The sequence below is a fragment of the Haliaeetus albicilla genome, chromosome 4, assembly GCF_947461875.1.
Source record: "Haliaeetus albicilla chromosome 4, bHalAlb1.1, whole genome shotgun sequence".
Classification (NCBI taxonomy): domain Eukaryota; kingdom Metazoa; phylum Chordata; class Aves; order Accipitriformes; family Accipitridae; genus Haliaeetus; species Haliaeetus albicilla.
Genome location: NC_091486.1, coordinates 48,016,114 through 48,031,526, shown reverse-complemented (window position 1 = coordinate 48,031,526; position 15,413 = coordinate 48,016,114).

Genomic DNA, 15,413 nt, shown 5'->3' with positions numbered 1-15,413 from the left:
AATGAAGGATACCTATACCTATAATTATAGACGCTAATTCTTGCTGAGACAAAGAATGCTGTTTAATCAGTTACAATATTGTTGTGCTAGAGATTCCTTTAATAATAAATAGCCTTGTGTCTAACACAAATATATTTCCCAACTCCCTTGAATCTTCAGAAATTACAAAGACAATTACAATTACTCAAGATAAAAACCACTAAAATGGAGGTCATTTTGCCTGTGCTTCAGAACAGGTGAAAACTGAAACAATTAAGATGTTTACAGCTGCCATGGAAGAGGCGAGAAAATCTGAAATGTCATCAATAAAAAATCTGCAATAACTTAGAAATCCATTTACTAGTAAATAGAAAATGCAGCCAGCTAATGAAAATGTACAACAGAAATGCTGGGTTACACTATGAAGATGTACACTTTTCAGGAAAAGGGGATATTAATGATGAAAATAGCATAACCTTACAAAGAAAAGAGATCAACTTGAAATACAGACCTGGTGATAGAAACTCTTGAACTTGGAGACCTCTGAAATATGAATCCAGTTCAGAACTTAAGTACATTTCTATCAGACAAGTATAGGTAATGTTTATTCTGGTACACTCTGATGTTGTAAGGCAGAATTCATTAGTGTACAACAAGCACTTTGGGACTCCTGGGAATCATTGTAATATGCAAAGGGTTACCTTTTGCTGATGTGTCAGGTTTATCCAAGCTTTTTTTGAGAAACTTTTTTTTAGTCTCAGGGCCTTGTAGTCACTTGTGACTGGAAAGCAAGAGTGCACCAGTCTCTTCAATTTTTCATGGAGCAAATAGACGTTTTGATACAACTCTGTTATGAAAATGTTCTAGCAGCCTTGATTGCATGAAAGCAGCCTCATATTTGAACTTCTGTGACATTAAAGAGACAAAGTGATAGCCAGAATTGATGCACATCTCTCAGAGCAAGCATATTTCTTGCCTTGAAGGAGCCCGATGTCAGCCTAGATGAGCTGCACAAACAGGAAGACAGATTCTTTGGACTGAGAATCTCAGTCAGGGTTGGGGCTCAGACAAGGAACACTGATTCTGGCTGGCAAGTTCGGCAATAATTGGGGACTGTGGATGCCAGCTGTGAAGTGAGGGTGGTCACAGAGACTAAATGGCAAGGTTTCAGTGAGAAGAGAAACAGGCTGTTGACAAGACGTTCACGTGGTCAGGAAGCCTCTTTCAGAAAGTTATAAATATTCCTTGGAAGGTGCTTAAAAAGAGCTATCCAAGTCAGTTAACTGGTGCAACAGCTTCACTGGTCTGAATTTGAGCGCTACCTAACAGGGACACAATGGCTGCCAAGTCCTGTCCTCCAAATCTGCACATTCCACTGCACTGATTTCTTTGAACAGTGCCTTTAAGCACGTATAGCCCCTGGGACTGGGATTCAGAGTCACCCTGCTCCCATAAAAAGCTTTCTTTGATGGTAGTTACACAAGGCACGCATATCTGGCAAAGCCTGTTGTATATTTAAACATGTATTTTTCATATTGGTGATGAAAACATCGAATTGCATTAGTAACTAACCTTTTCCTTTTTAAAATTTTTGTACTGTTTGCTGAACTGAGCTGAACTGATCAGCTCTTGAAAGGCACCATCTTAAAACCATGCCATTGATACACTTTTTTTCCCCCGTAAGTCTAAGCAGTCTAAACAGATTTCATTTGCAATACACCTATGATGATAATCTTACTGCTACATGGGGTTGTAACACTTCAGGAAAAAAATTAATTTACTAGCTTTTAAAAAGAATTCATATTTGGTCCTTCTTTTCTACACAGTGCAGCTTTCCTCGTAGAAATACTATTATGCATCAGCCTAAACTACAGCTCCCATCAAGATTTTCATCAAACAAAGCAAATACTTAAAACAAAGTGCTGTTTCACACAGCTTTTAAAAGTGGCATAGAGGACCACGTAGGGGCATAGTCGCACTGATTTCAATAATACTAAGTTAACCATTAAGCGCGGTTAGGCCCTGCTTACTCACCCAAACAAAGAGTGCATAAACTTCCCAAAACACGACACATTCTTTGCAGAAACCTCTTACTTAATCTATACTCCATGTTCACATTTCAAAGGAGCCACTTGTCTTCAAGAGTAGCTATAAGCAACAAAAATGCAGCAGCATGTATAAGCTGTCTCTAATGAAGACATTCCCTTGATTATTTTTTTGGTCTTGTTTTCTTATGATTTAAAATCTACGCAAGTTCAAAAGGCTGTTTATGGGAACTACTTCACAAAGAAGTAAGTGTGGGATATTGAAGAACTGCTGTAGAACATAATTACATTCTTCTATATGTAACTGTGAAGTAGCTCCTAAGCTTGTTGGTGTAGAGAACTCCATCCTGGCAGCATTTAAAGGAAATAATTTTGTAGTTGCAGTGGTGGGGGCTTTCGCTCTGGGTATGGAAGGACCCAAGTTCTATTCAACAATGACCTATAAGGAAATTGTTATATAAATAATATACTAGTTGTTTTGGGGCAATAACATTTGCTAAGAAGGAAAAAAACTCTAGGCACAGTCATTTTATAGGGAGTTGCTCTTTATTGTCACATGCTTTTATTCTTTCAATTGCAACAACCCCTAAGGATGCCAGCCTCATTGTGCAGAACTCAGTTGTAAACAGACAATACAAAGACAGCCCCTGGCCCAGAGAGCTCCCAAACCTAGGACTGTTTAAATACTCTGTCAGGATTTAAAAAAATACATTGAACAATCCAGTCCATTTTTTAAAAATAAGAACTCAGGATTGGCTGCATAAATATGTACTTACCTGCTTCAGTGCTGTAAATATGTAATTTAGGCTGCTGCCTCATGACATATTTTGTGTCTAATTTAAGGAACTGCATATTTGGACAAGAGGGTCTGGATGCCTGTCAGGTAAATATTACAAGGTGTAAATTTTCGCAGCAGATTTAACACTAAATTTAGTTAGCACTATATATAAAGGGAACATTGACCTGGTGGTAGCCCTTGTCCTTGACAGAGGTTGGCCTGAGAGGTAGTTAAGAATCCCTGAGGAACGCCACTGAAGTCTCCCTAAGTTTCAAACAACTACATTCTGCCGTGGCAACCCTGACATCCTTTATATCAGCACTTTAGCAGCTTCAGCTGGCATGGAAGCTTATACCCTTGTCCTCCCTAGTTCACCTCAAGGCGGGCAACACTCATACCAGACACAAAAGTGCTTATGGAGAAGAGGCTTAGAGGCTAGGCATTGCCTAAGCTTCTTGTGTGCCTCAGCCTAGCAGCCAATAAAGAGAAAATCTTGGATTTTTAAAATTAAAATTAAAGCACTTTTGAATTCCTACAGTGATACAGACACTACGGTTTTGCACATGCTGGTTGCTGATAACTGCCCACAGAGTCAGCTTTCTAATTTAAACTCTTCACTTTGAGATATCTAGAGGAACACTATAAAAATCCACTGGTTTGTATAGGCAAGCCTGCATTTTTCTTCTGTTCCTTCAAATGCTTGAGCTTTGAAAGGACCTTTAGTTATGTCAATGCTCTCACTGGACAGCCCACTCTCCTTCAATATTCTTGACATTTTGGGTTATCAGTAATTCTACTTTTAAATATATACTTAGCACAATTCAAGTATTTGTTTTTGTAAAACAGGTGTGGACATTCTTCACCATGTATATCACTACATACTGCATGGACACTTTTCATTACTGCTGTTACTTATAAGCATTGAAAGCAAATCACTTAATCCAGACTCTCAAGGGCTTTAGGCTTAAATACAGCAATCCCACTGGTAAATACAAGCTCAGTAAAATCTCAGCCAGGTTAGAGCAGAGCAAGGCTGAGTCTACACTGAAAATAAGGGCACTGTAGACATGCAGGGAAGCAGCAGGTGGCAGAATTTGCTCTGTTCTAGTACTCCCTGAAGACTGCATCATGGTGCCTTGGGTTCTCTGGCATCTAACGATTGTTTATGAGGAGCTGTCTCTCAGCCTCTGATTTGTGACACCCCGACCATCTGTGGACACTGAGGCTCAGTGCATGGTGTGCAAAAGTCCGAGTGCTAACCAAAGGACCGCTGGCAGCTGTGATCTGGTATAGGTCCCCAGTGGCCTAGCGGCCCTCTTCAGTTTAAGGGAAATGAGTACCCCCTCTTTCTTATGGGGACTATTTCTCCCTGTTCCTTAAAATAGTGTTGTATTTCTGTTCAGAGGATGCAGCTTTTCCAAATGTTTTGAAATCCCTGGAGATGAAAAGTGCCATTGTTAGTATTCTTTATTTCTACTACAGTAGAAACGAGGTCAAAGCAGGATTGAAGGTAAACTGTGCTTGATTTTATGCCATCGACACAAAAAGCAGACCTTGGCACAGGTAGTTGTTAAATGGTACATGGCTGATAGACAAGGTAGCAAGAGGTCTTGCTCTCCTTCAGGAATAGTATTTTTTTTCTGAAAATAGTAAATTCCCCGAAAAACGTTGATGCAAGACAGCTCAAAATGACCTGCAGTGTTTTAACATGAACAATTTGCATTGTCACACAAATTTGTGTGATTTACACACTGCCCACTTTCACCTTTCACAGTCCGTGATTTAATTTTTGAAGACATTGCTATATCCAAGAAATGTTGCTCCCACAGTTTTCAGGGGGAAACCGGCCCTTTGTCAGTGATTGAATTACAAGGAGGCAAGGTGATTTGCCTGCGGCTAGTCAGCAGGAGAGCTGGAGAAACAACACAGGCATTTTGATCCTTAGTTCCGTATTTTAAACACTTGACTAAACTTTCTCCCCACAAAATGTTAGTGTAGACCAAACTCTTTCGCTTCATTGCTCAGACAGCATTGTCAGCCTGTGTCTACATGATCAGTGTTAGGCAGGGTTGTTGGTCTGTACCTGTTTCCCTGATTAATGAGTCTTTTCTCTAGTTGGTAATTTCACAGAAACAGCTACTTATTTTCTATTTATAGGGACTATTTGCAAATCCACCTCAGTCAGCAGCATTGAAATCTCAAAATCAGCAAACTGCTACAGGGAAAAATATGCTCCAATTAATATGTGCTAATTTTTTTCCCTTTTTCAGAGCTGCTAATGAGAAAAATCAAAATAGCATCTTCCAGTGAACTGGTGACAGATCTAAGGTGTTAAAAGTTTAAATCTGAACACAAACAAAGCACTCTCAAGCCCCCAAATACCAAGACTGTTAATGGCAAAATGTCAAAAGTGCCTGTGAGGTTTCAGATGGCCTTTTAAAAAACTGAACACTGGCACCAAAACCCCAGAATAATGGACCAGCTTGTTACCAGGCTGGAATAAATTTAATGGTTTTTTTAAGGTGAATGTAGCTTTGGCTTATGGTGTTAGTTTGACAGTCTTAAAGATCACAGTCATCTGCTTCTGCCTCAAGCTAAGACAGCAGGCACAGAGGCAGGGTGAATTTATTCAGAGTGCTCTAATTTTATTCAGATTTGTTAGAATAGAAAAGTGTATTTAGCCTCAGACAGTGAGAAATAGCAGCTTTTAAATCATGTCTTTTACAGAGATTACCGCTATGGAATCAAAATGGTAGAATTTGCCAGCTTCATACTTAAAATAACATTTTTCTTTCCTTAAAACATATTGAGTCATAGCGAACTTCCAGACATTTTTAAGGCCTATTTTAAGGTGACCCACTATTACCAATTATTTTCTTCCCTTTGGAATTCTGCAACAGTAATTATTTCCTTATTTTCACATAAGTGATGGAATTCCTATGTCAGGAGTACAACAAATTGCCTGTATAAAATAAATACTGACATGCAGATTTACTGTTATTATCAGCCACTATATGACTACGTTGAAATACCTAAGCAAAAATTCGCTGTCAAACTAGCATTTATCATTGTAGGTCCTTAAACTCTGCTGGAAATGGCATCGTAATATATATAACACAGCAGGGACCCAGACTATATTTCCAGGGGAAAATTAGGAATTCTACAGCACGAGATGCATTACATACAATATGGTTCAAAGTAAATTGAAAACAGTGGAAAGATTTCAAACCGTCTGTAAAAGATTTATGGGCAGGCTGTTAATGCTTAGTTCTTAGAACTGCAACAGCGACCATGATGATTCACAAGAAATCCCCCTTTTCTTGTATCCACTGGTCCCCTTGCACTTCAAAGTTTTGGGGGACCTTCTTTCCCCCTCCCCCCCTTTTTTCTTTATAGATTAAATCAGACACTGTGCAATTAGCCAGTCTCAACCTTGAAACCAAGAATTGTCATTATTAGATTATGGTGACAGATAGCTGCGTAGCACCACCAAATGTTTTTTCTTTGGTTTCAGAGGAAGAGTCTCATTGTGAAAGCTGGATACCCCCTGCCCCCTCTTCTCTTTCCAAAATGTTGGGACTTTCCATAAACGATCAGAAGATGTTTTAGCAAAAGAGACTGACTGCCATTCATCTGTATTTAATTATCCAAGAAAGCATGTGCTGGCATTGATGCAGACATGGGTGGGTCTACAAACAAGTCACTGATGCAAGTTCAGTATTCGGAACACAGTAAATTTAAAGTAGCAAACCTGTGTAGTTGTGGCAGCCTAGCTGTAGTGCACGGAGCTGAACTTTTTGGTGGGTTTTGCGGTTTGTGCCACATGCTGTACAGCTCTGATTAGACCATTTCTTTGCACCTAAGCTAGTTAACACTGCAGTCGCAGTAGTGGTATGTCTTTGATCACTGCGAATAGTAATAGCACTCATCCTCCCAGCTTGTACACAGCAATATAGTATTACCAACTTCAGCATCAGCATTTCTCATCTCCAAAAACTTACAGGTGACATTCTGGCCCCACTGAAGTCAGAGGTAAAAGTTTCATTTATCCAAATACCTGTTAGACACGCAAAAAGATCCCCAGTTTGTCATTTCTTCCCCTTTCACAGATAGGGAAACGCGGTAACTATCCATTCACTTGCATCAAACCTTTTGCCATCACAAGTTTGATTTCAGAGACAATTGCCTTCAGGCCTTGTAGCAAAGTGCAAAACACAAGTTTGAAGAGGTTATTTAAACACTTGGCCTCTCCATGGTACAACATGCCACCCAGGAAACAAATTCCAAGAACACGTGCCTTTAAAAAATAACCTTTAAAAAAGACAGCTGTTGATGCTACACATCCAACCTCAGACATTTGGTCGGTCAGCTTAAACCTATGACAGGCTGTGGCCACCTACAGATGGAAGCCATATTCCATCATAAGCTAAATATATTCATATCGCAATAGGGGCAGAATACAAAAACCCCTGCAAGTCTGCACTTACTAAACTAAGGGATCAATTCCCTAATTCACCTGGGAAAAGTAATCAAAGCAGACTGGAATAGTCACATTCCAGCCAGCAGACAAACAAAATTGTATTGTGTGTGTATCCCAAAATAAACATCACAGGAATTCTCTACTTGTCCAAGAAAATGGAGGTAATTAGGAAAGGGAATCATCGCGTATACTGATCTATTGATTGACGTGTTTTGCCCTAGCTTAAAAATGTGCTAAGAAGTGGAAATTACAGGTGTTTGGGGGCTTTTGGAGACAAATTTTTCTCCTTTGCTGTTCAAAAAACCTTATGCAAACCGAGGGGGTTCTACCTAAACTTCAGGGTCTTTTATATTTTGTATCCATACTTACAGCAATCAGGTGTATTTCAGACAACACCTAGGTAGTTCCTCAGTTAGCGGGAAGATAAGAGAAAGAGAGAGATCTGAATTTGCCACACATCTAATTTTACCTGCCAGGGCAAATATGTTTGCCTGAGCAAAGGCAGACAAGGCTAATGAAGTAGCTGCTTCACTGAATGAAGTGCAGAGAAATTGTTAAAATTCCTGAATCTAGAGCACATATTTATTGCAAACTTATTTGCCTCAACATCTCAGAGCTATAACAAGTCCAAAATCAGGGACACTTAAAAAAAACTGGGGGGGGATTGTTTTGCTTTTGTGGGTTTGTTGGGTATTGTTTGGGGTTTTTTTCTTTTGTGTGTGCTTTTTTTTTTTCCCCAATTCATCATCCTAATCAGATTCATATGCATGCTGAGCTCTTTACTGTAGTATCACCTTGGGTATAATACAGCATACAGAAGTGCTCCAAAACACTGCTAAAATGTAGCAGAGACCAATATTTCTGTATTTAGGGGGCAGAATGTGCTTGAACTGAAATTTACAGGAAGGCCTCCCAGTACTCTTACTTCTACCTGAAAGAGAATACACAGGCTCTAATTAAGATAAACAGTCAGAACATTGCTTATGAATACAATAATTGCTAGTATTGTAATTAAGAAAAGCAAGAAAACCAATTAGACATTTACCTGGGTTTTCATAACTAAAAACTTGATCAACAAAGTTTCTAGAAAAAAATAATCATATTTATTTATTAGATTATTGAATAAAGACTTATTTCACCATGAAAATACTTTGCTGCCCACTGGTGTGATAAAAATCCTGCTTTAAACCTGAGCCATTTAATGCCTGCTCTTTTTTATTTTGCTGATTGTGCTACTCCACAAATAAGTTTAAAAGGAAGGTGCTTGGGGAAGGGACAATTTATCTCCATGTCATAACACACCCTTGGATGCTGACAGTAATTCAACAGGTGAGTTACTGCTATTTTGCAGATACGCTTCTTTTACTGGCAACTTCCCTGTTTCTTAGCCCATAAATTACCTATTTCTCCTGCCACTTCTGCTTTTGTCATAATTTTTTATTTGAATCTTGTTCTCCTTTTAACTTGGGCACTGTACAGACATAGGAGATCCTGACCTTTGGCTGGAATAGGGAGGCAGTTCTGGAAAGACAGAACACCCGTAACCTCCTAAAGTGAACAACGTCAGAGGGGAAGGACAGCCTCAAGTTGATGATCCCTTTTGAGTGAATCTCTAGCAAACAAATTTCACTGAGTCACCAAAGGGGAAAAAAAAAGGCCTAAGAATTTTTGCTGATAGTTTTTTCTCCTTTCATTTTAGAGAAACATAACGCTTAGCTGGATATACCCAGCCAAATGTTTTATGAATTGGGAATCTCCCAAGCTTTTTTATTTAAAGAGGTCTTGATATTCTTTTCCAGTAAGTCGGTATTACTGCAGTAAACACTGAGCCTTTCATAACCTTGCTATGTGTGATCCCTTCTGAAAGTCACTCTGCAATCAAATGTACTGGGATTTCATAATAGTAATTTGCCACACTGTCAGAAATAGGCTTATCATGCTGCTGTCATTGGTGTCATGTGAACATCACTCAGTATGCTGTGCCCTTCAAATGAAAGCCAGTGCTCTGAGCCAGTAGTAGAGAGAGAAAGAGAAAAAAGAAGGAAAAGAACATTAACTCTTTAAAGTCAAGTACAGCCTCCATCTGAAGGAGGAAGCTGCAGAGCTATTGTATACAGTGTGGGCACCTGTTTAAACATCAGAAATATTGACTGGGTAATAAAGTTGCATTTTTTTTCCACTCCACCTGAAATCTCCTGTTGTCTCTCATTCTGTGGAGTGTGGCATCTACTAATTTCCAGTGCCACTAGAAAGACATCATTCTCAGTGCCCACAAGGCTGTTAGCAGATCTTGACTAGTTGTTCAGGTTTTAACAATATATTTCCATCCTTTTCCTTTTCTGCTTTTTTTGCAAATGTTTTTGTGAGTAGTTTCCTAAGCTTTACCTGTAAAAAGCCTTAGAGATTTGGAATTAACAAACAGAGCTTCATTTAAAGAAGCAATAGGTAACATCCTTTAAAAGGGGTTCTCATCTGCACTCACATAGCTGAAGCAGTGCTTTGCTCAAAACTCTTTCTCCTATGAAGTCACACACCCTGTAAACTCTTTAGTCATTTCCACAGTGGTGTCAACAAATCAGGGAAAAAAGAACCATCATGTAGCTTAGATTGACCAAGCCAACTTGAATGATAGAAACTTGAGTGGATTTTTGCAGTGACAAGTGTCACTGACTGATGTGATGGCTTTTAAAGATTATCCAAAAACCTATTTTATTGAGTAAATAGAGAAAAAAATATTAGTCTGGTCAGTTCCATAAATTCTTGCAACAAGTGTAAACTACAGGGTTAATACTGCAGGATTGTTTGGGCTATGGATTAGATGCCTTGTGCCTGAAGAGGATATATCTTGGTGGATAAAACTTTAACCTTCATAGCTGTTCAGCATATTTCTGAACAGCATGGGAAGGAAAAGGAAGAGGAATAAGAACTTACTAAATCAACAAAATCCAAAGCCATAATATTGGTAATGGCCATAATGTCGTAAGTTACATTTTTAAACTTTTTTCTCCACTCATACATACTCAGGTACTCATACAAGAGATCTGGTCTTCAGGTAAAGAGGTAATGCTAAACTTAAAGATTTAGGATTTTCAAACATACTGAAGTTATTTGGATACCTCCAATTTTTAGCATTTTCCAGACAGCAGGTGCTCAGCACTTTAAGGTCAAGTTCCTCAGGATTTCTCAAGTTGCACACTCAGAACCTGCAGTTACTTTAGAAAGTGCTTGCTTAAATCATCTGGTTGTTTTAAGAATTCATTTTATAAATTGCCCAAGACACCCACAGTGATATTTAGATGCTTTGGGGGGACTTCTCCGTGAATGAATCAGCAGTGTAAAATAATCAGACTAATGTGTTTCTAATGTCATAGTTTTGACACTCAGTGTGGATGTCTCTTCCAGTAATGCTTTTTGTTTAATTTAGACCAGTTTATCTGGAAAGTCTAATTTTCTAAGTGACTCTGAAAAAGAGACAATAAAAATTTTGTGAGCTAATGATTCCATCCGCTGTTAATAGCTTCATACCACATTGAAGTATGTGTTCTTTGTGACATTATTTATCTACAGACTCAAGAAATTGCCACAATTTGGTCCATGGAAGTTTCAGGCTGTACTGTTCTCTATTCTTTTGTAAAGAACGCATGAGTGGTTTGAGGTTCTGAGATGGCACAAAGAAGGAAACCTCACCAAACTATGTATGCAGTCACTTCACACTTCAAACACTGCACCTCCACTACTGTGGAAATGAACAGTAATTGCAGTAATTCTGTGTGGGTTTTGTGCCTGCAAACACACAGAGTGTCAAATTTGCTTAAAAAGATTAGGTAAGATTTGAATACTGTAGCATATATTAGGCAATGTGTTAAAATACAATTAATTGTTGGTTTCTGTTTCTGTTGGCTGTTAAATATAAGCAATTATATTTTACCGCAAACATAACTCCTGAATGACTCAAGTACTTTATTAGTAAAATTAAGTGGTTTTATAATTATTTTTGAAACTGTTGGAGGGCATAGGGGGTAGAGAAATAACATCGAGAATGACACCTGGTCATATTCCATGGACAATCAGCCTGAAATGTAATGCCAGGGCCTTCTACAGAAATTATTCATAACAAGCTCCCCATGAAGGTGTACCATTACTTCCTGTTCTCTCTCACGGACCCAGGAAATCTGTTTTGTTGGTAGTAGTCTACTTTGGTTGTTATAGAAATGTCTGCAACTATGTTGTCCAGTTCCTTCCAATCCCAGGGTTAAATTAATTCAAAAGACTGCCTGCCAGGATAGAGGTCTAAGCTTGTGTCAACATGTCTTTAGAAATGCATTAACAAGTTGCTCCACATGTATAATTAATGGGGACGAAGGAACCCTAGACTGTCAGAAAGTCTGTACTCCATCCCAGTACATCTCTCATGCTTCTTTATACTTTCTTTCCTTTATGATGTTATTTCTAGAACATTGAGATAGTTCACCATACATTACTCTTGGAAATGTAAATATAAAAGCAGCCACATCGTAATAAAACTACTTTGCCTCTCCGTGCATTTTTTATACAGTGAACTCAAAGTGTTTTAACAGAGCTTTATTAAAAATTAAGCCTCTGTACAGCTGTGTCAGGCAGGTAAGTAGTATCATATCCATTTTACAGATGGTTAAACGCACAATAGAAAGGTTAACTGCCTTGTCCATGGTTACTCACTAAATTAGCTGCACTGTTAGGAGTGAGAACCCAGACCTGAATAAATAAGCAATTTCTTGATTTGGTAGCTGATGCACAAATCAGAGAAATGGTGTTTTCAATTTCACTAAAAATAATTTTCTTCTAACAGCTCTTCTAACCAAGTGAGATAGATATACAACTAAAAATTTAATTTTTGTCAACGAAAAAATTCAGTTTCAACTCAAAGGAAATCGTATTGAACTATTTTGCTAAACTTTATAGAAAGCTTAGGTCAAAATTGAAGAGAAATCTGACATTTTGAAACAATAAGTTGTTTTCTGAGATGACTCAGTTGGAAATAATTTGTTTCACCAGTGAGTTTTAACAGGTGAAGTGGCTGGTACCTGGAACCGCTTTGAAGGATAGTGCTAGCCTAAAAGTCAGCAGCGACAAGTTCTTTTCTTCAGAGCAACAGTATTCATGAAATATATTTGACATAGTTAATATTCAATCCCATACTGAATACAGAAGTTCCTTCTTTCTGAAAAACAGCACTACAGCAGCAGGCTTAGAAGACAGGACTTCTGCCTTCCGAGCTACTTTTCCAACATCTACAAAAACAGATTCCAAAATGCCCTGCTTTGCAGCTGTGAAGTATATAGCAATGCACCAAACAACACACTCCTACCTGTATCTTGCATGTAGGGAAACAAACGCATGTACATAGGTTTAAGCCTGAGCTCTTGTTCCTTCCTGATTTTGGGACTTTAGAAAGCATTTGGAAACTCAGCTGCACAGTGCGTGCTGCACTGACTGTTCAGATAAAGAGATTGCTCCTTCCATGGCTCCAACAGAGCCAGCTATGGACCACAGGAAAGCATCCCTCTGCTGAGTTTATGCTGTGGTTTTGGTGAAAGGGCAGAAGGTAAAGAAAACAAGTGCAGCACTGTGGAAAGTGGGATTTGACTGAGTGATTAAGTCTACCGTCCAGCTGGTGGACACAACAGCTGTTACTATTACAGTTCTGATAACATTTCATTTATTTTAAAACCCCATCTTAAAGCTTTAATATCCCATCCATTTTAAATCACGTCATTTGAAGGTGGCAGCAGGGGGGATCATCTAGTAAAGAACATGGAAAAAAAGACAAGTCTTAGATGTCACTTTATGAGACAAAGCTTCTTACGCTTTTCCATTTAAGATTGGATGTCTCTAATTTTCTAGTGCTGCAATATAAGACAGACCAAAATCCCGGAGACTCGAGAAAGGTTCATTTTTGTGAACAGGAGGCAGGTGGAAAGCAGTTTTATAACCCCAAAATTATTTCCATTAATGAAGTGAGTGCCCTCACTGACACTTTCCCTTTCTGATTTATCCTGTTAAATTAAAAAAATGGACAGTTGCCATAAAAGTTTAAGAATAAAGTCTCAGGAATCTATGGTGATATAGATATGAAACAGGGAAGGACAGAAGTTCATCAGGAATGCAAAGGAAGTCTTGGAGAGGTGGAAAAAGCACTGGGTTTCCCCTGTTGCCTGTAGATGTGGGCCAGGGTCTTCACCTTGCTGCAAAAGGGGTATGTGATGGAGGCTTGCAGGAATAGTGTATCTTGCTGACAGTGAAATCTCAATTCCTGCATCTCAGAAAAGAACAGAGGGACTTCAGGGTGGGCAAATGGGCAACTAACTGAATGGCAAGCTTTCCTTAAATAAATACATAGACAATATGTCCTTGGAAGAATCCCAAGGCATTTTGCTTGATAAAAGCCTATCCAATAGGGGGTTGGTGGGAGTCTTCTCATCAGTAGCCGTGTGATTTAGATCAGGTTCTCAAAGATTCGAAGTGGTAAAATAATAGGTAAATTTGAAATCTATTATTTTCTGTTGAAACCCAGCTTTGGAACCGATTCCCTGTGTGACCATGGGTTTTACAGAGAAACTATGCTAAGCCTCAGTTTCTATGCATGTAATATAGTGAAAGGGGTATGTAAAGTACTATATGCAACACTATGCCAGTGCATGCTACCTTACATGTGTACTGCATACAATGAGGTAGCAGTAATGACCCCATATCTTCAAATCTTTTCCACATATATCTATTAAGTCAAAGATCATCTAAAACTGAAACAAAACCAAGCAGTCCGTCTAAAATTGCTATCATTTGATATAACAATTGGAGAAGTAATAAATGAAACCAGCATGGCAGAGATACTTCTCCAACAGCTTAGTCCAGACAAAGCAATTACCTCTTATTTTTGTTTAAATCAGATCATCAATTCTATGTGCAAGAAAATCCCTCCCTTCATACACCATAGAAGTTAACCATTCCCATACCTAACACATCCCTCAAGAGATTAGTGTGTCATCTCTCTGCAATTCAGCTGAGAAGCAATAACGCTGAAGTTTGGTGCCTATGTTCAGTAATACATAGCTCTGAAGTCTGCAGTAAGAAGGATGCAACAAAATAGGAAACATCTATGTGATTTCTCTGCCCTCTGCATTTTAAGAAGGCTCGCCAAAAAATGACTGCCTGTCTCTACATAACTGTACTACCAAGGAGATTCTACAAATGAGTCCTCACAAGCCTGGCTAACGTAATCACTACTCCAGCCCCCTTTACAGCCACTGCTGAGGACATCTGTGTGTCTATACTACTTGCTCTGACAAGCCTTTATTTTCCTCAGTGCAAAGTTTACTACTGTATTTGACTGTTGTGCTCTCTGCAACCTGTCTTTCCTACAGGGCATTCACACTGAGCTAGGTTACAAACTTGCTTTATTCTGGTGGGAGGAGATGACTCACTATTTGTTCTCTAAGACTACAAGGATACACCTTGAAGCAAAAAATGGCTTTGAAGTGCCAGCTTGCTTCACAGAGCAGATGGCTGGGCTAGGCTGAGGTTAAAGACATTCATTATAAATCCATCATCAAACTAGGACATAGATGTACAGTGAATATCAGATCGAGGAAATGTGCTTAGAATGACAACTTCTATGGTGCTGCCTGAGCTACACAAGACTGCAAGTTTTGGTAAGTAGGGTCAGATCCTCCTTTCACAGAGCAGAGAGCAATACCACTGAATCCAGAAAGATTCTGGAAAAGGTGTATGGACTCTCTTTGCACAGAATGTTTGCAATCTCCAAATAATGCCACCTACAATACTAAATAAAATTAGCATTCACCCTCCAATGCAGAAACCACAAACTCAGGTTACTAACATACATACAGATCACCACTACAAAAGACCCACATAGAGTTATTTTCTTGCCTTCTGTATGAAAATGTAGAGAATAAACACACACACACACAACTGCAGAGTTTCCACTGTCCAGGCAGTATCTTCCTTCGGTAGTAGTAAAGTTAATGGAGCCCTACCAATCTTTACCAGATAAGGAATGGATCCCAAATAATTTAGTAGTGAAATCAGAATCAAGGCCAACATGTAACTACAATTACTTTTGGTAAAAACATAC